Raw genomic sequence first — 27,929 nt, 5'->3', positions numbered from 1 at the left:
TGCCATTATACATAAAAAAGGCTCTGACGCTCGTCCTAATCGAGGGCCTGACACTGTCCCTCACTAAGGCCGTGACACTAATTCTAACTCAGGGCCACATTATACCTAACGAAGGCTCTGATGCTAACCCTAACTATGGCCCTGACCGTGACCCTAACTAAGGCCTTGACACTATTCCTAACTAAGGGCCTAGCCCTAGCCCCAGCCCCAGCCCCAGCCCCAGCCCCAGCCCTAGCCCCAGGCCCAGCCCTAGCCCTAGCCCTAGCCCCAGCCAGAGCCCCAGTCCTAGCCCCGGCTTCAGGCCCAACCCCAGCCCCTGATGCTGATCCTACAGAGGCCCTTATGATCCTCCTAGACCTTCCCCTGACAATGTGGTAATTAAGGCCTTGAAACTATTTCTAACTAAGGCCCCAGGTCCAGCCCCAGCCGCAGCCCCAGCCCCTGATGCTGATCCTATAGAGGCCTTCATGCTCCTCTTAGGCCTTGCCCTGACACTGTCCTTAAGTAAGGCCTTGACCCTATTCCTAACTAAGGGCCTAGCCCTAAACCTAGCCCCAGCCCCAGCCCCAGCCCTAGCCCCAGCCCTAGGCCCAGTCCCAGCCCCAGCCCTAGCCCTAGCCCCAGCCAGAGCCCCAGTCCTAGCCCCGGCTTCAGGCCCAACCCCAGCCCCTGATGCTGATTCTACAGAGGCCCTTATGATCCTCCTAGACCTTCCCCTGACAATGTGGTAATTAAGGCCTTGAAACTATTTCTAACTAAGGCCCCAGGTCCAGCCCCAGCTGTAGCCCCAGCCCCTGATGGTGATCCTATAGAGGCCTTTATGCTCCTCCTAGGCCTTGCCCTGACACTGTCCTTAAGTAAGGCCTTGACCCTATTCCTAACTAAGGGCCTAGCCCTAAACCTAGCCCCAGCCCCAGCCGCAGCCCTAGCCCCAGCCCTAGGCCCAGTCCCAGCCCCAGCCCTAGCCCCAGCCCCAGCCAGAGCCCCAGTCCTAGCCCCGGCTTCAGGCCCAACCCCAGCCCCTGATGCTGATCCTACAGAGGCCCTTATGATCCTCCTAGACCTTCCCCTGACAATGTGGTAATTAAGGCCTTGAAACTATTTCTAACTAAGGCCCCAGGTCCAGCCCCAGCCGCAGCCCCAGCCCCTGATGCTGATCCTATAGAGGCCTTTATGCTCCTCCTAGGCCTTGCCCTGACACTGTCCTTAAGTAAGGCCTTGACCCTATTCCTAACTAAGGGCCTAGCCCTAAACCTAGCCCCAGCCCCAGCCCCAGCCCTAGCCCCAGCCCTAGGCCCAGTCCCAGCCCCAGCCCTAGCCCTAGCCCCAGCCAGAGCCCCAGTCCTAGCCCCGGCTTCAGGCCCAACCCCAGCCCCTGATGCTGATCCTACAGAGGCCCTTATGATCCTCCTAGACCTTCCCCTGACAATGTGGTAATTAAGGCCTTGAAACTATTTCTAACTAAGGCCCCAGGTCCAGCCCCAGCCGCAGCCCCAGCCCCTGATGCTGATCCTATAGAGGCCTTTATGCTCCTCCTAGGCCTTGCCCTGACACTGTCCTTAAGTAAGGCCTTGACCCTATTCCTAACTAAGGGCCTAGCCCTAACCCTAGCCCCAGCCCCAGCCCCAGCCCTAGCCCCAGCCCTAGGCCCAGTCTCACTCCTAGCCTCAGCCCCAGCCCCAGCCCCAGCCCCAGCCCCAACCCTAGCCTCAGCCCCAACCGTAGCCTTAGCCTCAGTCCCAGGTCCAGCCCCAGCCCCAGCCCCAGCTCCAGCCCTAGCCCTAGCCCCAGCCCCAGCCCCAGCCCTAGCCCCAGCCCCAGGCCCAACCCAAGCCTCTGATGCTGATCCTACAGAGGCCCTTATGCTCCTCCTAGGCTTTTCCCTGACAGTGTCCTTAACTAAGGCCTTGACACTATTTCTAACTAAGGCCCCAGCCCCAGCGCCAGCCCCAGCGCAGCCCCAGCCCCAGGCCCAGCCCCAGCCCTAGCCCCAGGCCTACCTCCTGTCCCAGCCCCAGCCCCAACCCCCGCCCCAGCCCCAGCCTCTGATGCTTATCCTCCAAAGGCCCTTATGCTACTCCTAGGACTTGCCCTGACACTGTCCTTTAAGTCAGGCCTTGACACTACTCCTAGCTAAGGCCGTGATACTGTCCCTAAGTACGGCTCTGACAGTGTCCCTAACTAAGGGCCTGACTCTCCTCCTAACTGTGGCCCTGCCATTATACATAAAAAAGGCTCTGACGCTCGTCCTAATCGAGGGCCTGACACTGTCCCTCACTAAGGCCGTGACACTAATTCTAACTCAAGGCCACATTATACCTAACGAAGGCTCTGATGCTAACCTTAACTATGGCCCTGACCGTGACCCTAACTAAGGCCTTGACACTATTCCTAACTAAGGGCCTAGCCCTAGCCCCAGCCCCAGCCCCAGCCCCAGCCCCAGCCCTAGCCCCAGGACCAGCCCTAGCCCTAGCCCTATCCCCAGCCACAGCCCCAGTCCTAGCCCCGGCTTCAGGCCGAACCCCAGCCCCTGATGCTGATCCTATAGAGGCCTTCATGCTCCTCTTAGGCCTTGCCCTGACACTGTCCTTAAGTAAGGCCTTGACCCTATTCCTAACTAAGGGCCTAGCCCTAAACCTAGCCCCAGCCCCAGCCCCAGCCCTAGCCCCAGCCCTAGGCCCAGTCCCAGCCCCAGCCCTAGCCCTAGCCCCAGCCAGAGCCCCAGTCCTAGCCCCGGCTTCAGGCCCAACCCCAGCCCCTGATGCTGATCCTACAGAGGCCCTTATGATCCTCCTAGACCTTCCCCTGACAATGTGGTAATTAAGGCCTTGAAACTATTTCTAACTAAGGCCCCAGGTCCAGCCCCAGCCGCAGCCCCAGCCCCTGATGCTGATCCTATAGAGGCCTTTATGGTCCTCCTAGGCCTTGCCCTGACACTGTCCTTAAGTAAGGCCTTGACCCTATTCCTAACTAAGGGCCTAGCCCTAAACCTAGCCCCAGCCCCAGCCGCAGCCCTAGCCCCAGCCCTAGGCCCAGTCCCAGCCCCAGCCCTAGCCCTAGCCCCAGCCAGAGCCCCAGTCCTAGCCCCGGCTTCAGGCCCAACCCTAGCCCCTGATGCTGATCCTACAGAGGCCCTTATGATCCTCCTAGACCTTCCCCTGACAATGTGGTAATTAAGGCCTTGAAACTATTTCTAACTAAGGCCCCAGGTCCAGCCCCAGCCGCAGCCCCAGCCCCTGATGCTGATCCTATAGAGGCCTTTATGGTCCTCCTAGGCCTTGCCCTGACACTGTCCTTAAGTAAGGCCTTGACCCTATTCCTAACTAAGGGCCTAGCCCTAAACCTAGCCCCAGCCCCAGCCCCAGCCCTAGCCCCAGCCCTAGGCCCAGTCTCAGTCCTAGCCTCAGCCCCAGCCCCAGCCCCAGCCCCAACCCTAGCCTCAGCCCCAGCCCTAGCCTTAGCCTCAGTCCCATGTCCAGCCCCAGCCCCAGCCCCAGCCCCAGCTCCAGCCCTAGCCCTAGCCACAGCCACAGCCCCAGCCCTAGCCCCAGCCCCAGGCCCAACCCCAGCCTCTGATGCTGATCCTACAGAGGCCCTTATGCTCCTCCTAGGCTTTTCCCTGACAGTGTCCTTAACTAAGGCCTTGACACTATTTCTAACTAAGGCCCCAGCCCCAGCGCCAGCCCCAGCGCAGCCCCAGCCCCAGGCCCAGCCCCAGCCCTAGCCCCAGGCCTACCTCCTGTCCCAGCCCCAGCCCCAACCCCCGCCCCAGCCCCAGCCTCTGATGCTTATCCTCCAAAGGCCCTTATGCTACTCCTAGGACTTGCCCTGACACTGTCCTTTAAGTCAGGCCTTGACACTACTCCTAGCTAAGGCCGTGATACTGTCCCTAAGTACGGCTCTGACAGTGTCCCTAACTATGGGCCTGACTCTCCTCCTAACTGTGGCCCTGCCATTATACATAAAAAAGGCTCTGACGCTCGTCCTAATCGAGGGCCTGACACTGTCCCTCACTAAGGCCGTGATACTAATTCTAACTCAAGGCCACATTATACCTAACGAAGGCTCTGATGCTAACCTTAACTATGGCCCTGACCGTGACCCTAACTAAGGCCTTGACACTATTCCTAGCTAAGGGCCTAGCCCTAGCCCCAGCCCCAGCCCCAGCCCCAGCCCTAGCCCCAGGCCCAGCCCTAGCCCTAGCCCTATCCCCAGCCACAGCCCCAGTCCTAGCCCCTGCTTCAGGCCCAACCCCAGCCCCTGATGCTGATCCTACAGAGGCCCTTATGCTCCTCCTAGGCCTTGCCCTGACACTGTCCTTAACTCAGGCCTTGACACTACTACTAACTCAGGCCCTGTCATTATACCTAACGAAAGCTCTGATGATAAACCTAACTAAGGCCCTGACAGTGACACTAACTAAGTCCTTGACACCATTCCTAACTAAGGTCCCAGTCCTAGCCAGACCCCTAGCCCCAGCTCCAGCCCTAGCCCAAGCCCCAGCCCCAGGCCTAGCCCCAGCCGAAGCCGCAGTCCCAGCCCTAGCCCCAACCCCAGCCCTAGCCCCAGCCCCAGCCCTAGCCCCTGATGCTGATCCTATAGAGGCCCTTATGATCCTCCTAGACCTTCCCCTGACAATGTGGTAATTAAGGCCTTGAAACTATTTCTAACTAAGGCCCCAGGTCCAGCCCCAGCCGCAGCCCCAGCCCCTGATGCTGATCCTATAGAGGCCTGTATGCTCCTCCTAGGCCTTGCCCTGACACTGTCCTTAAGTAAGGCCTTGACCCTATTCCTAACTAAGGGCCTAGCCCTAAACCTAGCCCCAGCCCCAGCCCCAGCCCTAGGCCCAGTCCCAGTCCCAGCCTCAGCCCCAGCCGCAGCCCCAGCCCTAGCCTTAGCCCCAGCCCCAGCCCCAGCCCCAGCCCCAGCCCCAGCCCTAGCCCCAGCCCCGGGCCCAACCCTAGCCTCTGATGCTGATCCTACAGAGGCCCTTATGTTCCTCCTAGGCCTTGCCCTGACACTGTCCTTAACTCAGGCCTTGACACTACTACTAACTCAGGCCGTGATACTGTCCCTAACTAAGGCCCTGACAGTGTCCCTGTCTAAGGGACTGAATGTCCTCCTAACTCTGGCCCTGCCATTTATTCATAAAAAAAGCTCTGACGCTCGTCCTAACCGAGCCCCTGAGACTGTCCCTTACTAAGGCCCTGACACTACTTCTACCTTAGGCCCTGTCATTATACCTAATGAAAGCTCTGATGCTAACCCTAACTAAGGCCCTGACAGTGACACTAACTAAGGCCTAGACACTCTTCCTAACTAAGGGCCTAACCCTAGCCCCAGCCCCAGCACCAGCCCCAGCCCCAGCCCCAGACCGAGCCCCAGCCTCTGATGCTTATCCTACAAAGGCCCTTATGCTCCTCCTAGGCCTTGCCCTGACACTGTCCTTAACTCAGGCCTTGACACTACTACTAACTCAGGCCGTGATACTGTCCCTAACTAAGGCCCTGACAGTGTCCCTATGTAAGGGCCTGAATCTCCTCCTAACTCTGGCCCTGCCATTATACATAAAAAAAGCTCTGACGCTCGTCCTAACCGAAGCCCCGACACTGTCCCTCACTAAGGCCCTGACAATACTTGTAACTCATGCCCTGACATTATACCTAACGTAGGCTCTGATGATAAACCCTAACTAAGGCCTTCACACTCGTCCTATCTAAGGGCGTAGCCGTAGCCCTAGCCCTAGCCGTAGCCCCAGCCCCAGGCCCAGCCCCCAGCCCTGATCCTACAGAGGCCCTTATGCTCCTCCTAGGCTTTTCCCTGACAGTGTCCTTAACTAAGGCCTTGACACTATTTCTAACTAAGGCCCCAGCCCCAGCTCAGCCCCAGCCCCAGGCGCAGCCCCAGCCCTAGCCCCAGGCCTACCTCCAGTCCCAGCCCCAGCCCCAGCCCCAGCCCCAGCCCCAGCCCCAACCCCCGCCCCAGCCCCAGCCTCTGATGCTTATCCTCCAAAGGCCCTTATGCTTCTCCTAGGCCTTGCCCTGACACTGTCCTTAACTCAGGCCTTGACACTACTCCTAGCTCAGGCCGTGATACTGTCCCTAAGTACGGCTCTGACAGTGTCCCTAACTAAGGGCCTGAGTCTCCTCCTAACTGTGGCCCTGCCATTATACATAAAAAAGGCTCCGACGCTCGTCATAATCGAGAGCCTGACACTGTCCCTCACTAAGACCCTGACACTAATTCTAACTCAGGGCCACATTATACCTAACGAAGGCTCTGATGCTAACCCTAACTATGGCCCTGACCATGACCCTAACTAAGGCCTTGACACTATTCCTAACTAAGGGCCTAGCCCTAGCCCCAGCCCCATCCCCAGCCCCAGCCCCAGCCCTAGCCCCAGGCCCAGCCCTAGCCCTAGCCCCAGCCCCAGCCCCAGTCCTAGCCCTGGCTTCAGGCCCAAACCCAGCCCCTGATGCTGATCGTACAGAGGCCCTTATGCTCCTCCTAGGCCTTGCCCTGACACTGTCCTTAACTCAGGCCTTGACACTACTACTAACTCAGGCCCTGTCATTATACCTAACGAAAGCTCTGATGATAAACCTAACTAAGGCCCTGACAGTGACACTAACTAAGTCCTTGACACCATTCCTAACTAAGGCCCCAGTCCTAGCCAGACCCCTAGCCCCAGCTCCAGCCCTAGCCCAAGCCCCAGCCCCAGGCCTAGCCCCAGCCGCAGCCGCAGTCCCAGCCCTAGCCCCAACCCCAGCCCTAGCCCCAGCCCCAGCCCTAGCCCCTGATGCTGATCCTATAGAGGCCCTTATGATCCTCCTAGACCTTCCCCTGACAATGTGGTAATTAAGGCCTTGAAACTATTTCTAACTAAGGCCCCAGGTCCAGCCCCAGCCGCAGCCCCAGCCCCTGATGCTGATCCTATAGAGGCCTTTATGCTCCTTCTAGGCCTTGCCCTGACACTGTCCTTAACTCAGGCCTTGATACTACTACTAACTCAGGCCGTGATACTGTCCCTAACTAAGGCCCTGACAGTGTCCCTGTCTAAGGGACTGAATGTCCTCCTAACTCTGGCCCTGCCATTTATTCATAAAAAAAGCTCTGACGCTCGTCCTAACCGAGCCCCTGAGACTGTCCCTTACTAAGGCCCTGACGCTACTTCTACCTCAGGCCCTGTCATTATACCTAACGAAAGCTCTGATGCTAACCCTAACTAAGGCCCTGACAGTGACACTAACTAAGGCCTAGACACTCTTCCTAACTAAGGGCCTAACCCTAGCCCCAGCCCCAGCCTCAGCCCCAGCCCCAGTCCAGACCCAACCCCAGACCGAGCCCCAGCCTCTGATGCTTATCCTACAAAGGCCCTTATGCTTCTCCTAGGCCTTGCCCTGACACTGTCCTTAACTCAGGCCTTGACACTACTACTAACTCAGGCCGTGATACTGTCCCTAACTAAGGCCCGGACAGTGTCCCTATGTAAGGGCCTGAATCTCCTCCTAACTCTGGCCCTGCCATTATACATAAAAAAAGCTCTGACGCTCGTCCTAACCGAAGCCCCGACACTGTCCCTCACTAAGGCCCTGACAGTACTTGTAACTCATGCCCTGACATACCAAACGTAGGCTCTGATGCTAACCCTAACTAAGGCCTTCACACTCTTCCTAACTAAGGGCGTAGCCCTAGCCCTAGCCCAAGCCCCAGCCCCAGCCCCACCCCCAGGCCCAGCCCCCACCCCTGATCCTACAGAGGCCCTTATGCTCCTCCTAGGCTTTTCCCTGACAGTGTCCTTAACTAAGGCCTTGACACTATTTCTAACTAAGGCCCCAGCCCCAGGCCCAGCCCAGCCCTAGCCCCAGGCCTACCTCCAGTCCCAGCCCCAGCCCCAGCCCCAGCCCTAGCCCCAGCCCCAGCCCCAGCCCCAACCCCTTCCCCAGCCCCAGCCTCTGATGCTTATCCTCCAAAGGCCCTTATGCTACTCCTAGGCCTTGCCCTGACACTTCCTTTAAGTCAGGCTTTGACACTACTCCTAGCTCAGGCCGTGATACTGTCCCTAAGTATGGCTCTGACAGTGTCCCTAACTAAGGGCCTGACTCTCCTCCTAACTGTGGCCCTGCCATTATACATAAAAAAGGCTCTGACGCTCATCCTAATCGAGGGCCTGACACTGTCCCTCACTAAGGCCCTGACACTAATTCTAACTCAGGGCCACATTATACCTAACGAAGGCTCTGATGCTAACCCTAACTATGGCCCTGACCGTGACCCTAACTAAGGCCTTGACACTATTCCTAACTAAGGGCCTAGCCCCAGCCCCAGCCCCAGCCCCAGCCCCAGCCCCAGGCCCAGCCCTAGCCCTAGCCCCAGCCAGAGCCCCAGTCCTAGCTCCGGCTTCAGGCCCAACCCCAGCCCCTGATGCTGATCCTACAGAGGCCCTTATGCTCCTCCTAGGCCTTGCCCTGACACTGTCCTTAACTCAGGCCTTGACACTACTACTTACTCAGGCCGTGATACTGTCCCTAACTAAGGCCCTGACAGTGTCCCTGTCTAAGGGACTGAATGTCCTCCTAACTCTGGCCCTGCCATTTATTCATAAAAAAAGCTCTGACGCTCGTCCTAACCGAGCCCCTGAGACTGTCCCTTACTAAGGCCCTGACGCTACTTCTACCTCAGGCCCTGTCATTATACCTAACGAAAGCTCTGATGCTAACCCTAACTAAGGCCCTGACAGTGACACTAACTAAGGCCTAGACACTCTTCCTAACTAAGGGCCTAACCCTAGCCCCAGCCCCAGCACCAGCCCCAGCCCCAGCCCCAGTCCCAGACCCAACCCCAGACCGAGCCCCAGCCTCTGATGCTTATCCTACAAAGGCCCTTATGCTTCTCCTAGGCCTTGCCCTGACACTGTCCTTAACTCAGGCCTTGACACTACTACTAACTCAGGCCGTGATACTGTCCTTAACTAAGGCCCTGACAGTGTCCCTATGTAAGGGCCTGAATCTCCTCCTAACTCTGGCCCTGCCATTATATATAAAAAAAGCTCTCACGCTCGTCCTAACCGAAGCCCCGACACTGTCCCTCACTAAGGCCCTGACAGTACTTGTAACTCATGCCCTGACATTATACCTAATGTAGGCTCTGATGCTAACCCTAACTAAGGCCTTCACACTCTTCCTAACTAAGGGCGTAGCCCTAGCCCTAGCCCTAGCCATAGCCCCAGCCCCAGCCCCAGGCCCAGCCCCAGCCCTAGCCCCAGGCCTACCTCCAGTCCCAGCCCCAGCCCCAGCCCCAGCCCCAGCCCCAGACCCAAACCCAGACCCAGCCCCAACACCCGCCCCAGCCTCTGATGCTTATCCTCCAAAGGCCCTTATGCTACTCCTAGGCCTTGCCCTGACACTGTCCTTTAAGTCTGGCCTTGACACTACTCCTAGCTCAGGCCGTGATACTGTCCCTAAGTACGGCTCTGACAGTGTCCCTAACTAAGGGCCTGACTCTCCTCCTAACTGTGGCCCTGCCATTATACATAAAAAAGGCTCTGACGCTCGTCCTAATCGAGGGCCTGACACTGTCCCTCACTAAGGCCCTGACACTAATTCTAACTCAGGGCCACATTATACCTAACGAAGGCTCTGATGCTAACCCTAACTATGGCCCTGACCGTGACCCTAACTAAGCCCTTGACACTATTCCTAACTAAGGGCCTAGCCCTAGCCCCAACCCCAGCCCCAGCCCCAGCCCTAGCCCCAGGCCCAGCCCTAGCCCTAGCCCCAACCAGAGCCCCAGTCCTAGCCCCGGCTTCAGGCCCAACCCCAGCCCCTGACGCTGATCCTACAGAGGCCCTTATGATCGTCCTAGACCTTCCCCTGACAATGTGGTAATTAAGGCCTTGAAACTATTTCTAACTAAGGCCCCAGGTCCAGCCCCAGCCGCAGCCCCAGCCCCTGATGCTGATCCTATAGAGGCCTTCATGCTCCTCCTAGGCCTTGCCCTGACACTGTCCTTAAGTAAGGCCTTGACCCTATTCCTAACTAAGGGCCTAGCCCTAAACCTAGCCCCAGCCCCAGCCCCAGCCCTAGCCCCAGCCCTAGGCCCAGTCCCAGCCCCAGCCCTAGCCCTAGCCCCAGCCGGAGCCCCAGTCCTAGCCCCGGCTTCAGGCCCAACCCCAGCCCCTGATGCTGATCCTACAGAGGCCCTTATGATCCTCCTAGACCTTCCCCTGACAATGTGGTAATTAAGGCCTTGAAACTATTTCTAACTAAGGCCCCAGGTCCAGCCCCAGCCGCAGCCCCAGCCCCTGATGCTGATCCTATAGAGGCCTTTATGCTCCTCCTAGGCCTTGCCCTGACACTGTCCTTAAGTAAGGCCTTGACCCTATTCCTAACTAAGGGCCTAGCCCTAAACGTAGCCCCAGCCCCAGCCCCAGCCCTAGCCCCAGCCCTAGGCCCAGTCTCAGTCCTAGCCTCAGCCCCAGCCCCAGCCCCAGCCCCAGCCCTAGCCCCAGGCCCAGCCCTAGCCCTAGCCCCAGCCCCAGCCCCAGTCCTAGCCCTGGCTTCAGGCCCAAACCCAGCCCCTGATGCTGATCCTACAGAGGCCCTTATGATCCTCCTAGACCTTCCCGTGACAATGTGGTAATTAAGGCCTTGAAACTATTTCTAACTAAGGCCCCAGGTCCAGCCCCAGCCGCAGCCCCAGCCCCTGATGCTGATCCTATAGAGGCCTTTATGCTCCTCCTAGGCCTTGCCCTGACACTGTCCTTAAGTAAGGCCTTGACCCTATTCCTAACTAAGGGCCTAGCCCTAAACCTAGCCCCAGCCGCAGCCGCAGCCCTAGCCCCAGCCCTAGGCCCAGTCCCAGCCCCAGCCCTAGCCCTAGCCCCAGCCAGAGCCCCAGTCCTAGCCCCGGCTTCAGGCCCAACCCTAGCCCCTGATGCTGATCCTACAGAGGCCCTTATGATCCTCCTAGACCTTCCCCTGACAATGTGGTAATTAAGGCCTTGAAACTATTTCTAACTAAGGCCCCAGGTCCAGCCCCAGCCGCAGCCCCAGCCCCTGATGCTGATCCTATAGAGGCCTTTATGGTCCTCCTAGGCCTTGCCCTGACACTGTCCTTAAGTAAGGCCTTGACCCTATTCCTAACTAAGGGCCTAGCCCTAAACCTAGCCCCAGCCCCAGCCCCAGCCCTAGCCCCAGCCCTAGGCCCAGTCTCAGTCCTAGCCTCAGCCCCAGCCCCAGCCCCAGCCCCAACCCTAGCCTCAGCCCCAGCCCTAGCCTTAGCCTCAGTCCCAGGTCCAGCCCCAGCCCCAGCCCCAGCCCCAGCTCCAGCCCTAGCCCTAGCCCCAGCCACAGCCCCAGCCCTAGCCCCAGCCCCAGGCCCAACCCCAGCCTCTGATGCTGATCCTACAGAGGCCCTTATGCTCCTCCTAGGCTTTTCCCTGACAGTGTCCTTAACTAAGGCCTTGACACTATTTCTAACTAAGGCCCCAGCCCCAGCGCCAGCCCCAGCGCAGCCCCAGCCCCAGGCCCAGCCCCAGCCCTAGCCCCAGGCCTACCTCCTGTCCCAGCCCCAGCCCCAACCCCCGCCCCAGCCCCAGCCTCTGATGCTTATCCTCCAAAGGCCCTTATGCTACTCCTAGGCCTTGCCCTGACACTGTCCTTTAAGTCAGGCCTTGACACTACTCCTAGCTCAGGCCGTGATACTGTCCCTAAGTACGGCTCTGACAGTGTCCCTAACTAAGGGCCTGACTCTCCTCCTAACTGTGGCCCTGCCATTATACATAAAAAAGGCTCTGACGCTCGTCCTAATCGAGGGCCTGACACTGTCCCTCACTAAGGCCGTGACACTAATTCTAACTCAGGGCCACATTATACCTAACGAAGGCTCTGATGCTAACCTTAACTATGGCCCTGACCGTGACCCTAACTAAGGCCTTGACACTATTCCTAACTAAGGGCCTAGCCCTAGCCCCAGCCCCAGCCCCAGCCCCAGCCCTAGCCCCAGGCCCAGCCCTAGCCCTAGCCCTATCCCCAGCCACAGCCCCAGTCCTAGCCCCGGCTTCAGGCCCAACCCCAGCCCCTGATGCTGATCCTACAGAGGCCCTTATGCTCCTCCTAGGCCTTGCCCTGACACTGTCCTTAACTCAGGCCTTGACACTACTACTAACTCAGGCCCTGTCATTATACCTAACGAAAGCTCTGATGATAAACCTAACTAAGGCCCTGACAGTGACACTAACTAAGTCCTTGACACCATTCCTAACTAAGGTCCCAGTCCTAGCCAGACCCCTAGCCCCAGCTCCAGCCCTAGCCCAAGCCCCAGCCCCAGGCCTAGCCCCAGCCACAGCCGCAGTCCCAGCCCTAGCCCCAACCCCAGCCCTAGCCCCAGCCCCAGCCCTAGCCCCTGATGCTGATCCTATAGAGGCCCTTATGATCCTCCTAGACCTTCCCCTGACAATGTGGTAATTAAGGCCTTGAAACTATTTCTAACTAAGGCCCCAGGTCCAGCCCCAGCCGCAGCCCCAGCCCCTGATGCTGATCCTATAGAGGCCTGTATGCTCCTCCTAGGCCTTGCCCTGACACTGTCCTTAAGTAAGGCCTTGACCCTATTCCTAACTAAGGGCCTAGCCCTAAACCTAGCCCCAGCCCCAGCCCCAGCCCCAGCCCCAGCCCTAGCCCCAGGCCCAGCCCTAGCCCTAGCCCCAGCCCCAGCCCCAGTCCTAGCCCTGGCTTCAGGCCCAAACCCAGCCCCTGATGCTGATCCTACAGAGGCCCTTATGCTCCTCCTAGGCCTTGCCCTGACACTGTCCTTAACTCAGGCCTTGACACTACTACTAACTCAGGCCCTGTCATTATACCTAACGAAAGCTCTGATGATAAACCTAACTAAGGCCCTGACAGTGACACTAACTAAGTCCTTGACACCATTCCTAACTAAGGCCCCAGTCCTAGCCAGACCCCTAGCCCCAGCTCCAGCCCTAGCCCAAGCCCCAGCCCCAGGCCTAGCCCCAGCCGCAGCCGCAGTCCCAGCCCTAGCCCCAACCCCAGCCCTAGCCCCAGCCCCAGCCCTAGCCCCTGATGCTGATCCTATAGAGGCCCTTATGATCCTCCTAGACCTTCCCCTGACAATGTGGTAATTAAGGCCTTGAAACTATTTCTAACTAAGGCCCCAGGTCCAGCCCCAGCCGCAGCCCCAGCCCCTGATGCTGATCCTATAGAGGCCTTTATGCTCCTTCTAGGCCTTGCCCTGACACTGTCCTTAACTCAGGCCTTGATACTACTACTAACTCAGGCCGTGATACTGTCCCTAACTAAGGCCCTGACAGTGTCCCTGTCTAAGGGACTGAATGTCCTCCTAACTCTGGCCCTGCCATTTATTCATAAAAAAAGCTCTGACGCTCGTCCTAACCGAGCCCCTGAGACTGTCCCTTACTAAGGCCCTGACGCTACTTCTACCTCAGGCCCTGTCATTATACCTAACGAAAGCTCTGATGCTAACCCTAACTAAGGCCCTGACAGTGACACTAACTAAGGCCTAGACACTCTTCCTAACTAAGGGCCTAACCCTAGCCCCAGCCCCAGCCTCAGCCCCAGCCCCAGTCCAGACCCAACCCCAGACCGAGCCCCAGCCTCTGATGCTTATCCTACAAAGGCCCTTATGCTTCTCCTAGGCCTTGCCCTGACACTGTCCTTAACTCAGGCCTTGACACTACTACTAACTCAGGCCGTGATACTGTCCCTAACTAAGGCCCTGACAGTGTCCCTATGTAAGGGCCTGAATCTCCTCCTAACTCTGGCCCTGCCATTATACATAAAAAAAGCTCTGACGCTCGTCCTAACCGAAGCCCCGACACTGTCCCTCACTAAGGCCCTGACAGTACTTGTAACTCATGCCCTGACATTATACCTAATGTAGGCTCTGATGCTAACCCTAACTAAGGCCTTCACACTCTTCCTAACTAAGGGCGTAGCCCTAGCCCTAGCCCTAGCCATAGCCCCAGCCCCAGCCCCAGGCCCAGCCCCAGCCCTAGCCCCAGGCCTACCTTCAGTCCCAGCCCCAGCCCCAGCCCCAGCCCCAGCCCCAGCCCCAGCCCCAGACCCAGCCCCAACACCCGCCCCAGCCCCAGCCTCTGATGCTTATCCTCCAAAGGCCCTTATGCTACTCCTAGGCCTTGCCCTGCAACTGTCCTTTAAGTCAGGCCTTGACACTACTCCTAGCTCAGGCCGTGATACTGTCCCTAAGTACGGCTCTGACAGTGTCCCTAACTAAGGGCCTGACTCTCCTCCTAACTGTGGCCCTGCCATTATACATAAAAAAGGCTCTGACGCTCGTCCTAATCGAGGGCCTGACACTGTCCCTCACTAAGGCCCTGACACTAATTCTAACTCAGGGCCACATTATACCTAACGAAGGCTCTGATGCTAACCCTAACTATGGCCCTGACCGTGACCCTAACTAAGCCCTTGACACTATTCCTAACTAAGGGCCTAGCCCTAGCCCCAACCCCAGCCCCAGCCCCAGCCCTAGCCCCAGGCCCAGCCCTAGCCCTAGCCCCAACCAGAGCCCCAGTCCTAGCCCCGGCTTCAGGCCCAACCCCAGCCCCTGACGCTGATCCTACAAAGGCCCTTATGATCGTCCTAGACCTTCCCCTGACAATGTGGTAATTAAGGCCTTGAAACTATTTCTAACTAAGGCCCCAGGTCCAGCCCCAGCCGCAGCCCCAGCCCCTGATGCTGATCCTATAGAGGCCTTCATGCTCCTCCTAGGCCTTGCCCTGACACTGTCCTTAAGTAAGGCCTTGACCCTATTCCTAACTAAGGGCCTAGCCCTAAACCTAGCCCCAGCCCCAGCCCCAGCCCTAGCTCTAGCCCTAGGCCCAGTCCCAGCCCCAGCCCTAGCCCTAGCCCCAGCCAGAGCCCCAGTCCTAGCCCCGGCTTCAGGCCCAACCCCAGCCCCTGATGCTGATCCTACAGAGGCCCTTATGATCCTCCTAGACCTTCCCCTGACAATGTGGTAATTAAGGCCTTGAAACTATTTCTAACTAAGGCCCCAGGTCCAGCCCCAGCCGCAGCCCCAGCCCCTGATGCTGATCCTATAGAGGCCTTCATGCTCCTCCTAGGCCTTGCCCTGACACTGTCCTTAAGTAAGGCCTTGACCCTATTCCTAACTAAGGGCCTAGCCCTAAACCTAGCCCCAGCCCCAGCCCCAGCCCTAGCCCCAGCCCTAGGCCCAGTCCCAGCCCCAGCCCTAGCCCTAGCCCCAGCCGGAGCCCCAGTCCTAGCCCCGGCTTCAGGCCCAACCCCAGCCCCTGATGCTGATCCTACAGAGGCCCTTATGATCCTCCTAGACCTTCCCCTGACAATGTGGTAATTAAGGCCTTGAAACTATTTCTAACTAAGGCCCCAGGTCCAGCCCCAGCCGCAGCCCCAGTCCCTGATGCTGATCCTATAGAGGCCTTTATGCTCCTCCTAGGCCTTGCCCTGACACTGTCCTTAAGTAAGGCCTTTACCCTATTCCTAACTAAGGGCCTAGCCCTAAACGTAGCCCCAGCCCCAGCCCCAGCCCTAGCCCCAGCCCTAGGCCCAGTCTCAGTCCTAGCCTCAGCCCCAGCCCCAGCCCCAGCCCCAGCCCTAGCCCCAGGCCCAGCCCTAGCCCTAGCCCCAGCCCCAGCCCCAGTCCTAGCCCTGGCTTCAGGCCCAAACCCAGCCCCTGATGCTGATCCTACAGAGGCCCTTATGATCCTCCTAGACCTTCCCATGACAATGTGGTAATTAAGGCCTTGAAACTATTTCTAACTAAGGCCCCAGGTCCAGCCCCAGCCGCAGCCCCAGCCCCTGATGCTGATCCTATAGAGGCCTTTATGCTCCTCCTAGGCCTTGCCCTGACACTGTCCTTAAGTAAGGCCTTGACCCTATTCCTAACTAAGGGCCTAGCCCTAAACCTAGCCCCAGCCGCAGCCGCAGCCCTAGCCCCAGCCCTAGGCCCAGTCCCAGCCCCAGCCCTAGCCCTAGCCCCAGCCAGAGCCCCAGTCCTAGCCCCGGCTTCAGGCCCAACCCTAGCCCCTGATGCTGATCCTACAGAGGCCCTTATGATCCTCCTAGACCTTCCCCTGACAATGTGGTAATTAAGGCCTTGAAACTATTTCTAACTAAGGCCCCATGTCCAGCCCCAGCCGCAGCCCCAGCCCCTGATGCTGATCCTATAGAGGCCTTTATGGTCCTCCTAGGCCTTGCCCTGACACTGTCCTTAAGTAAGGCCTTGACCCTATTCCTAACTAAGGGCCTAGCCCTAAACCTAGCCCCAGCCCCAGCCCCAGCCCTAGCCCCAGCCCTAGGCCCAGTCTCACTCCTAGCCTCAGCCCCAGCCCCAGCCCCAGCCCCAACCCTAGCCTCAGCCCCAGCCCTAGCCTTAGCCTCAGTCCCAGGTCCAGCCCCAGCCCCAGCCCCAGCTCCAGCCCTCGCCCTAGCCCCAGCCACAGCCCCAGCCCTAGCCCCAGCCCCAGGCCCAACCCCAGCCTCTGATGCTGATCCTACAGAGGCCCTTATGCTCCTCCTAGGCTTTTCCCTGACAGTGTCCTTAACTAAGGCCTTGACACTATTTCTAACTAAGGCCCCAGCCCCAGGCCCAGCCCCAGCCCTAGCCCCAGGCCTACCTCCTGTCCCAGCCCCAGCCCCAACCCCCGCCCCAGCCCCAGCCTCTGATGCTTATCCTCCAAAGGCCCTTATGCTACTCCTAGGCCTTGCCCTGACACTGTCCTTTAAGTCAGGCCTTGACACTACTCCTAGCTCAGGCCGTGATACTGTCCCTAAGTACGGCTCTGACAGTGTCCCTAACTAAGGGCCTGACTCTCCTCCTAACTGTGGCCCTGCCATTATACATAAAAAAGGCTCTGACGCTCGTCCTAATCGAGGGCCTGACACTGTCCCTCACTAAGGCCGTGACACTAATTCTAACTCAGGGCCACATTATACCTAACGAAGGCTCTGATGCTAACCTTAACTATGGCCCTGACCGTGACCCTAACTAAGGCCTTGACACTATTCCTAACTAAGGGCCTAGCCCTAGCCCCAGCCCCAGCCCCAGCCCCAGCCCTAGCCCCAGGCCCAGCCCTAGCCCTAGCCCTATCCCCAGCCACAGCCCCAGTCCTAGCCCCGGCTTCAGGCCCAACCCCAGCCCCTGATGCTGATCCTACAGAGGCCCTTATGCTCCTCCTAGGCCTTGCCCTGACACTGTCCTTAACTCAGGCCTTGACACTACTTCTAACTCAGGCCCTGTCATTATACCTAACGAAAGCTCTGATGATAAACCTAACTAAGGCCCTGACAGTGACACTAACTAAGTCCTTGACACCATTCCTAACTAAGGTCCCAGTCCTAGCCAGACCCCTAGCCCCAGCTCCAGCCCTAGCCCAAGCCCCAGCCCCAGGCCTAGCCCCAGCCACAGCCGCAGTCCCAGCCCTAGCCCCAACCCCAGCCCTAGCCCCAGCCCCAGCCCTAGCCCCTGATGCTGATCCTATAGATGCCCTTATGATCCTCCTAGACCTTCCCCTGACAATGTGGTAATTAAGGCCTTGAAACTATTTCTAACTAAGGCCCCAGGTCCAGCCCCAGCCGCAGCCCCAGCCCCTGATGCTGATCCTATAGAGGCCTGTATGCTCCTCCTAGGCCTTGCCCTGACACTGTCCTTAAGTAAGGCCTTGACCCTATTCCTAACTAAGGGCCTAGACCTAAACCTAGCCCCAGCCCCAGCCCCAGCCCCAGCCCCAGCCCTAGCCCCAGGCCCAGCCCTAGCCCTAGCCCCAGCCCCAGCCCCAGTCCTAGCCCTGGCTTCAGGCCCAAACCCAGCCCCTGATGCTGATCCTACAGAGGCCCTTATGCTCCTCCTAGGCCTTGCCCTGACACTGTCCTTAACTCAGGCCTTGACACTACTACTAACTCAGGCCCTGTCATTATACCTAACGAAAGCTCTGATGATAAACCTAACTAAGGCCCTGACAGTGACACTAACTAAGTCCTTGACACCATTCCTAACTAAGGCCCCAGTCCTAGCCAGACCCCTAGCCCCAGCTCCAGCCCTAGCCCAAGCCCCAGCCCCAGGCCTAGCCCCAGCCGCAGCCGCAGTCCCAGCCCTAGCCCCAACCCCAGCCCTAGCCCCAGCCCCAGCCCTAGCCCCTGATGCTGATCCTATAGAGGCCCTTATGATCCTCCTAGACCTTCCCCTGACAATGTGGTAATTAAGGCCTTGAAACTATTTCTAACTAAGGCCCCAGGTCCAGCCCCAGCCGCAGCCCCAGCCCCTGATGCTGATCCTATAGAGGCCTTTATGCTCCTTCTAGGCCTTGCCCTGACACTGTCCTTAACTCAGGCCTTGATACTACTACTAACTCAGGCCGTGATACTGTCCCTAACTAAGGCCCTGACAGTGTCCCTGTCTAAGGGACTGAATGTCCTCCTAACTCTGGCCCTGCCATTTATTCATAAAAAAAGCTCTGACGCTCGTCCTAACCGAGCCCCTGAGACTGTCCCTTACTAAGGCCCTGACGCTACTTCTACCTCAGGCCCTGTCATTATACCTAACGAAAGCTCTGATGCTAACCCTAACTAAGGCCCTGACAGTGACACTAACTAAGGCCTAGACACTCTTCCTAACTAAGGGCCTAACCCTAGCCCCAGCCCCAGCCTCAGCCCCAGCCCCAGTCCAGACCCAACCCCATACCGAGCCCCAGCCTCTGATGCTTATCCTACAAAGGCCCTTATGCTTCTCCTAGGCCTTGCCCTGACACTGTCCTTAACTCAGGCCTTGACACTACTACTAACTCAGGCCGTGATACTGTCCCTAACTAAGGCCCTGACAGTGTCCCTATGTAAGGGCCTGAATCTCCTCCTAACTCTGGCCCTGCCATTATACATAAAAAAAGCTCTGACGCTCGTCCTAACCGAAGCCCCGACACTGTCCCTCACTAAGGCCCTGACAGTACTTGTAACTCATGCCCTGACATACCTAACGTAGGCTCTGATGCTAACCCTAACTAAGGCCTTCACACTCTTCCTAACTAAGGGCGTAGCCCTAGCCCTAGCCCTAGCCCCAGCCCCAGCCCCACCCCCAGGCCCAGCCCCCACCCCTGATCCTACAGAGGCCCTTATGCTCCCCCTAGGCTTTTCCCTGACAGTGTCCTTAACTAAGGCCTTGACACTATTTCTAACGAAGTCCCCAGCCCCAGGCCCAGCCCAGCCCTAGCCCCAGGCCTACCTCCAGTCCCAGCCCCAGCCCCAGCCCCAGCCCTAGCCCCAGCCCCAGCCCCAGCCCCAACCCCTTCCCCAGCCCCAGCCTCTGATGCTTATCCTCCAAAGGCCCTTATGCTACTCCTAGGCCTTGCCCTGACACTTCCTTTAAGTCAGGCTTTGACACTACTCCTAGCTCAGGCCGTGATACTGTCCCTAAGTATGGCTCTGACAGTGTCCCTAACTAAGGGCCTGACTCTCCTCCTAACTGTGGCCCTGCCATTATACATAAAAAAGGCTCTGACGCTCATCCTAATCGAGGGCCTGACACTGTCCCTCACTAAGGCCCTGACACTAATTCTAACTCAGGGCCACATTATACCTAACGAAGGCTCTGATGCTAACCCTAACTATAGCCCTGACCGTGACCCTAACTAAGGCCTTGACACTATTCCTAACTAAGGGCCTAGCCCTAGCCCCAGCCCCAGCCCCAGCCCCAGGCCCAGCCCTAGCCCTAGCCCCAGCCAGAGCCCCAGTCCTAGCCCCGGCTTCAGGCCCAACCCCAGCCCCTGATGCTGATCCTACAGAGGCCCTTATGCTCCTCCTAGGCCTTGCCCTGACACTGTCCTTAACTCAGGCCTTGACACTACTACTTACTCAGGCCGTGATACTGTCCCTAACTAAGGCCCTGACAGTGTCCCTGTCTAAGGGACTGAATGTCCTCCTAACTCTGGCCCTGCCATTTATTCATAAAAAAAGCTCTGACGCTCGTCCTAACCGAGCCCCTGAGACTGTCCCTTACTAAGGCCCTGACGCTACTTCTACCTCAGGCCCTGTCATTATACCTAACGAAAGCTCTGATGCTAACCCTAACTAAGGCCCTGACAGTGACACTAACTAAGGCCTAGACACTCTTCCTAACTAAGGGCCTAACCCTAGCCCCAGCCCCAGCACCAGCCCCAGCCCCAGCCCCAGTCCCAGACCCAACCCCAGACCGAGCCCCAGCCTCTGATGCTTATCCTACAAAGGCCCTTATGCTTCTCCTAGGCCTTGCCCTGACACTGTCCTTAACTCAGGCCTTGACACTACTACTAACTCAGGCCGTGATACTGTCCTTAACTAAGGCCCTGACAGTGTCCCTATGTAAGGGCCTGAATCTCCTCCTAACTCTGGCCCTGCCATTATATATAAAAAAAGCTCTGACGCTCGTCCTAACCGAAGCCCCGACACTGTCCCTCACTAAGGCCCTGACAGTACTTGTAACTCATGCCCTGACATTATACCTAATGTAGGCTCTGATGCTAACCCTAACTAAGGCCTTCACACTCTTCCTAACTAAGGGCGTAGCCCTAGCCCTAGCCCTAGCCGCAGCCCCAGCCCCAGCCCCACCCCCAGGCCCAGCCCCCACCCCTGATCCTACAGAGGCCCTTATGCTCCTCCTAGGCTTTTCCCTGACAGTGTCCTTATCTAAGGCCTTGACACTATTTCTAACTAAGGCCCCAGCCACAGCGCCAGCCCCAGCGCAGCCCCAAACCCAGGCTCAGCCCCAGCCCTAGCCCCCGCCCCAGCCCCAGCCCTAGCCCCAGCCCCAGCCCCAGGCCCAGCCCCAGCCCTAGCCCCAGGCCTAACTCCAGTCCCAGCCCCAGCCCCAGCCCCAGCCCCAGACCCAGACCCAGCCCCAGACCCAGACCCAGCCCCAACACCCGCCCCAGCCCCAGCCTCTGATGCTTATCCTCCAAAGGCCCTTATGCTACTCCTAGGCCTTGCCCTGACACTGTCCTTTAAGTCAGGCCTTGACACTACTCCTAGCTCAGGCCGTGATACTGTCCCTAAGTACGGCTCTGACAGTGTCCCTAACTAAGGGCCTGACTCTCCTCCTAACTGTGGCCCTGCCATTATACATAAAAAAGGCTCTGACGCTCGTCCTAATCGAGGGCCTGACACTGTCCCTCACTAAGGCCCTGACACTAATTCTAACTCAGGGCCACATTATACCTAACGAAGGCTCTGATGCTAACCCTAACTATGGCCCTGACCGTGACCCTAACTAAGCCCTTGACACTATTCCTAACTAAGGGCCTAGCCCTAGCCCCAACCCCAGCCCCAGCCCCAGCCCTAGCCCCAGGCCCAGCCCTAGCCCTAGCCCCAACCAGAGCCCCAGTCCTAGCCCCGGCTTCAGGCCCAACCCCAGCCCCTGATGCTGATCCTACAGAGGCCCTTATGATCGTCCTAGACCTTCCCCTGACAATGTGGTAATTAAGGCCTTGAAACTATTTCTAACTAAGGCCCCAGGTCCAGCCCCAGCCGCAGCCCCAGCCCCTGATGCTGATCCTATAGAGGCCTTCATGCTCCTCCTAGGCCTTGCCCTGACACTGTCCTTAAGTAAGGCCTTGACCCTATTCCTAACTAAGGGCCTAGCCCTAAACCTAGCCCCAGCCCCAGCCCCAGCCCTAGCTCTAGCCCTAGGCCCAGTCCCAGCCCCAGCCCTAGCCCTAGCCCCAGCCGGAGCCCCAGTCCTAGCCCCGGCTTCAGGCCCAACCCCAGCCCCTGATGCTGATCCTACAGAGGCCCTTATGATCCTCCTAGACCTTCCCCTGACAATGTGGTAATTAAGGCCTTGAAACTATTTCTAACTAAGGCCCCAGGTCCAGCCCCAGCCGCAGCCCCAGCCCCTGATGCTGATCCTATAGAGGCCTTTATGCTCCTCCTAGGCCTTGCCCTGACACTGTCCTTAAGTAAGGCCTTGACCCTATTCCTAACTAAGGGCCTAGCCCTAAACGTAGCCCCAGCCCCAGCCCCAGCCCTAGCCCCAGCCCTAGGCCCAGTCTCAGTCCTAGCCTCAGCCCCAGCCCCAGCCCCAGCCCCAGCCCTAGCCCCAGGCCCAGCCCTAGCCCTAGCCCCAGCCCCAGCCCCAGTCCTAGCCCTGGCTTCAGGCCCAAACCCAGCCCCTGATGCTGATCCTACAGAGGCCCTTATGATCCTCCTAGACCTTCCCGTGACAATGTGGTAATTAAGGCCTTGAAACTATTTCTAACTAAGGCCCCAGGTCCAGCCCCAGCCGCAGCCCCAGCCCCTGATGCTGATCCTATAGAGGCCTTTATGGTCCTCCTAGGCCTTGCCCTGACACTGTCCTTAAGTAAGGCCTTGACCCTATTCCTAACTAAGGGCCTAGCCCTAAACCTAGCCCCAGCCGCAGCCCTAGCCCCAGCCCTAGGCCCAGTCCCAGCCCCAGCCCTAGCCCTAGCCCCAGCCAGAGCCCCAGTCCTAGCCCCGGCTTCAGGCCCAACCCTAGCCCCTGATGCTGATCCTACAGAGGCCCTTATGATCCTCCTAGACCTTCCCCTGACAATGTGGTAATTAAGGCCTTGAAACTATTTCTAACTAAGGCCCCAGGTCCAGCCCCAGCCGCAGCCCCAGCCCCTGATGCTGATCCTATAGAGGCCTTTATGGTCCTCCTAGGCCTTGCCCTGACACTGTCCTTAAGTAAGGCCTTGACCCTATTCCTAACTAAGGGCCTAGCCCTAAACCTAGCCCCAGCCCCAGCCCCAGCCCTAGCCCCTGCCCTAGGCCCAGTCTCAGTCCTAGCCTCAGCCCCAGCCCCAGCCCCAGCCCCAACCCTAGCCTCAGCCCCAGCCCTAGCCTTAGCCTCAGTCCCAGGTCCAGCCCCAGCCCCAGCCCCAGCCCCAGCTCCAGCCCTAGCCCTAGCCCCAGCCACAGCCCCAGCCCTAGCCCCAGCCCCAGGCCCAACCCCAGCCTCTGATGCTGATCCTACAGAGGCCCTTATGCTCCTCCTAGGCTTTTCCCTGACAGTGTCCTTAACTAAGGCCTTGACACTATTTCTAACTAAGGCCCCAGCCCCAGCGCCAGCCCCAGCGCAGCCCCAGCCCCAGGCCCAGCCCCAGCCCTAGCCCCAGGCCTACCTCCTGTCCCAGCCCCAGCCCCAACCCCCGCCCCAGCCCCAGCCTCTGATGCTTATCCTCCAAAGGCCCTTATGCTACTCCTAGGCCTTGCCCTGACACTGTCCTTTAAGTCAGGCCTTGACACTACTCCTAGCTCAGGCCGTGATACTGTCCCTAAGTACGGCTCTGACAGTGTCCCTAACTAAGGGCCTGACTCTCCTCCTAACTGTGGCCCTGCCATTATACATAAAAAAGGCTCTGACGCTCGTCCTAATCGAGGGCCTGACACTGTCCCTCACTAAGGCCGTGACACTAATTCTAACTCAAGGCCACATTATACCTAACGGAGGCTCTGATGCTAACCTTATCTATGGCCCTGACCGTGACCCTAACTAAGGCCTTGACACTATTCCTAACTAAGGGCCTAGCCCTAGCCCCAGCCCCAGCCCCAGCCCCAGCCCTAGCCCCAGGCCCAGCCCTAGCCCTAGCCCTATCCCCAGCCACAGCCCCAGTCCTAGCCCCGGCTTCAGGCCCAACCCCAGCCCCTGATGCTGATCCTACAGAGGCCCTTATGCTCCTCCTAGGCCTTGCCCTGACACTGTCCTTAACTCAGGCCTTGACACTACTACTAACTCAGGCCCTGTCATTATACCTAACGAAAGCTCTGATGATAAACCTAACTAAGGCCCTGACAGTGACACTAACTAAGTCCTTGACACCATTCCTAACTAAGGTCCCAGTCCTAGCCAGACCCCTAGCCCCAGCTCCAGCCCTAGCCCAAGCCCCAGCCCCAGGCCTAGCCCCAGCCACAGCCGCAGTCCCAGCCCTAGCCCCAACCCCAGCCCTAGCCCCAGCCCCAGCCCTAGCCCCTGATGCTGATCCTATAGAGGCCCTTATGATCCTCCTAGACCTTCCCCTGACAATGTGGTAATTAAGGCCTTGAAACTATTTCTAACTAAGGCCCCAGGTCCAGCCCCAGCCGCAGCCCCAGCCCCTGATGCTGATCCTATAGAGGCCTGTATGCTCCTCCTAGGCCTTGCCCTGACACTGTCCTTAAGTAAGGCCTTGACCCTATTCCTAACTAAGGGCCTAGCCCTAAACCTAGCCCCAGCCCCAGCCCCAGCCCCAGCCCCAGCCCTAGCCCCAGGCCCAGCCCTAGCCCTAGCCCCAGCCCCAGCCCCAGTCCTAGCCCTGGCTTCAGGCCCAAACCCAGCCCCTGATGCTGATCCTACAGAGGCCCTTATGCTCCTCCTAGGCCTTGCCCTGACACTGTCCTTAACTCAGGCCTTGACACTACTACTAACTCAGGCCCTGTCATTATACCTAACGAAAGCTCTGATGATAAACCTAACTAAGGCCCTGACAGTGACACTAACTAAGTCCTTGACACCATTCCTAACTAAGGCCCCAGTCCTAGCCAGACCCCTAGCCCCAGCTCCAGCCCTAGCCCAAGCCCCAGCCCCAGGCCTAGCCCCAGCCGCAGCCGCAGTCCCAGCCCTAGCCCCAACCCCAGCCCTAGCCCCAGCCCCAGCCCTAGCCCCTGATGCTGATCCTATAGAGGCCCTTATGATCCTCCTAGACCTTCCCCTGACAATGTGGTAATTAAGGCCTTGAAACTATTTCTAACTAAGGCCCCAGGTCCAGCCCCAGCCGCAGCCCCAGCCCCTGATGCTGATCCTATAGAGGCCTTTATGCTCCTTCTAGGCCTTGCCCTGACACTGTCCTTAACTCAGGCCTTGATACTACTACTAACTCAGGCCGTGATACTGTCCCTAACTAAGGCCCTGACAGTGTCCCTGTCTAAGGGACTGAATGTCCTCCTAACTCTGGCCCTGCCATTTATTCATAAAAAAAGCTCTGACGCTCGTCCTAACCGAGCCCCTGAGACTGTCCCTTACTAAGGCCCTGACGCTACTTCTACCTCAGGCCCTGTCATTATACCTAACGAAAGCTCTGATGCTAACCCTAACTAAGGCCCTGACAGTGACACTAACTAAGGCCTAGACACTCTTCCTAACTAAGGGCCTAACCCTAGCCCCAGCCCCAGCCTCAGCCCCAGCCCCAGTCCAGACCCAACCCCAGACCGAGCCCCAGCCTCTGATGCTTATCCTACAAAGGCCCTTATGCTCCTCCTAGGCCTTGCCCTGACACTGTCCTTAACTCAGGCCTTGACACTACTACTAACTCAGGCCGTGATACTGTCCCTAACTAAGGCCCTGACAGTGTCCCTATGTAAGGGCCTGAATCTCCTCCTAACTCTGGCCCTGCCATTATACATAAAAAAAGCTCTGACGCTCGTCCTAACCGAAGCCCCGACACTGTCCCTCACTAAGGCCCTGACAGTACTTGTAACTCATGCCCTGACATACCTAACGTAGGCTCTGATGCTAACCCTAACTAAGGCCTTCACACTCTTCCTAACTAAGGGCGTAGCCCTAGCCTTAGCCCTAGCCCCAGCCCCAGCCCCACCCCCAGGCCCAGCCCCCAGCCCTGATCCTACAGAGGCCCTTATGCTCCTCCTAGGCTTTTCCCTGACAGTGTCCTTAACTAAGGCCTTGACACTATTTCTAACGAAGTCCCCAGCCCCAGGCCCAGCCCAGCCCTAGCCACAGGCCTACCTCCAGTCCCAGCCCCAGCCCCAGCCCCAGCCCCAGCCCCAGCCCCAGCCCCAGCCCCAACCCCTTCCCCAGCCCCAGCCTCTGATGCTTATCCTCCAAAGGCCCTTATGCTACTCCTAGGCCTTGCCCTGACACTTCCTTTAAGTCAGGCTTTGACACTACTCCTAGCTCAGGCCGTGATACTGTCCCTAAGTATGGCTCTGACAGTGTCCCTAACTAAGGGCCTGACTCTCCTCCTAACTGTGGCCCTGCCATTATACATAAAAAAGGCTCTGACGCTCATCCTAATCGAGGGCCTGACACTGTCCCTCACTAAGGCCCTGACACTAATTCTAACTCAGGGCCACATTATACCTAACGAAGGCTCTGATGCTAACCCTAACTATGGCCCTGACCGTGACCCTAACTAAGGCCTTGACACTATTCCTAACTAAGGGCCTAGCCCTAGCCCCAGCCCCAGCCCCAGGCCCAGCCCTAGCCCTAGCCCCAGCCAGAGCCCCAGTCCTAGCCCCGGCTTCAGGCCCAACCCCAGCCCCTGATGCTGATCCTACAGAGGCCCTTATGCTCCTCCTAGGCCTTGCCCTGACACTGTCCTTAACTCAGGCCTTGACACTACTACTTACTCAGGCCGTGATACTGTCCCTAACTAAGGCCCTGACAGTGTCCCTGTCTAAGGGACTGAATGTCCTCCTAACTCTGGCCCTGCCATTTATTCATAAAAAAAGCTCTGACGCTCGTCCTAACCGAGCCCCTGAGACTGTCCCTTACTAAGGCCCTGACGCTACTTCTACCTCAGGCGCTGTCATTATACCTAACGAAAGCTCTGATGCTAACCCTAACTAAGACCCTGACAGTGACACTAACTAAGGCCTAGACACTCTTCCTAACTAAGGGCCTAACCCTAGCCCCAGCCCCAGCCCCAGCCCCAGCCTCTGATGCTTATCCTACAAAGGCCCTTATGCTTCTCCTAGGCCTTGCCCTGACACTGTCCTTAACTCAGGCCTTGACACTACTACTAACTCAGGCCGTGATACTGTCCTTAACTAAGGCCCTGACAGTGTCCCTATGTAAGGGCCTGAATCTCCTCCTAACTCTGGCCCTGCCATTATATATAAAAAAAGCTCTGACGCTCGTCCTAACCGAAGCCCCGACACTGTCCCTCACTAAGGCCCTGACAGTACTTGTAACTCATGCCCTGACATTATACCTAATGTAGGCTCTGATGCTAACCCTAACTAAGGCCTTCACACTCTTCCTAACTAAGGGCGTAGCCCTAGCCCTAGCCCTAGCCGTAGCCCCAGCCCCAGCCCCAGGCCCAGCCCCAGCCCTAGCCCCAGGCCTACCTCCAGTCCCAGCCCCAGCCCCAGCCCCAGCCCCAGCCCCAGACCCAGACCCAGCCCCAACACCCGCCCCAGCCCCAGCCTCTGATGCTTATCCTCCAAAGGCCCTTATGCTACTCCTAGGCCTTGCCCTGACACTGTCCTTTAAGTCAGGCCTTGACACTACTCCTAGCTCAGGCCGTGATACTGTCCCTAAGTACGGCTCTGACAGTGTCCCTAACTAAGGGCCTGACTCTCCTCCTAACTGTGGCCCTGCCATTATACATAAAAAAGGCTCTGACGCTCGTCCTAATCGAGGGCCTGACACTGTCCCTCACTAAGGCCCTGACACTAATTCTAACTCAGGGCCACATTATACCTAACGAAGGCTCTGATGCTAACCCTAACTATGGCCCTGACCGTGACCCTAACTAAGCCCTTGACACTATTCCTAACTAAGGGCCTAGCCCTAGCCCCAACCCCAGCCCCAGCCCCAGCCCTAGCCCCAGGCCCAGCCCTAGCCCTAGCCCCAACCAGAGCCCCAGTCCTAGCCCCGGCTTCAGGCCCAACCCCAGCCCCTGACGCTGATCCTACAGAGGCCCTTATGATCGTCCTAGACCTTCCCCTGACAATGTGGTAATTAAGGCCTTGAAACTATTTCTAACTAAGGCCCCAGGTCCAGCCCCAGCCGCAGCCCCAGCCCCTGATGCTGATCCTATAGAGGCCTTCATGCTCCTCCTAGGCCTTGCCCTGACACTGTCCTTAAGTAAGGCCTTGACCCTATTCCTAACTAAGGGCCTAGCCCTAAACCTAGCCCCAGCCCCAGCCCCAGCCCTAGCTCTAGCCCTAGGCCCAGTCCCAGCCCCAGCC

Source organism: Mesoplodon mirus, assembly GCF_964341445.2.
Source record: "Mesoplodon mirus genome assembly, chromosome: 14".
NCBI classification, from domain to species: Eukaryota; Metazoa; Chordata; class Mammalia; order Artiodactyla; family Ziphiidae; genus Mesoplodon; species Mesoplodon mirus.
Note: the sequence above shows the minus strand (reverse complement) of the source record.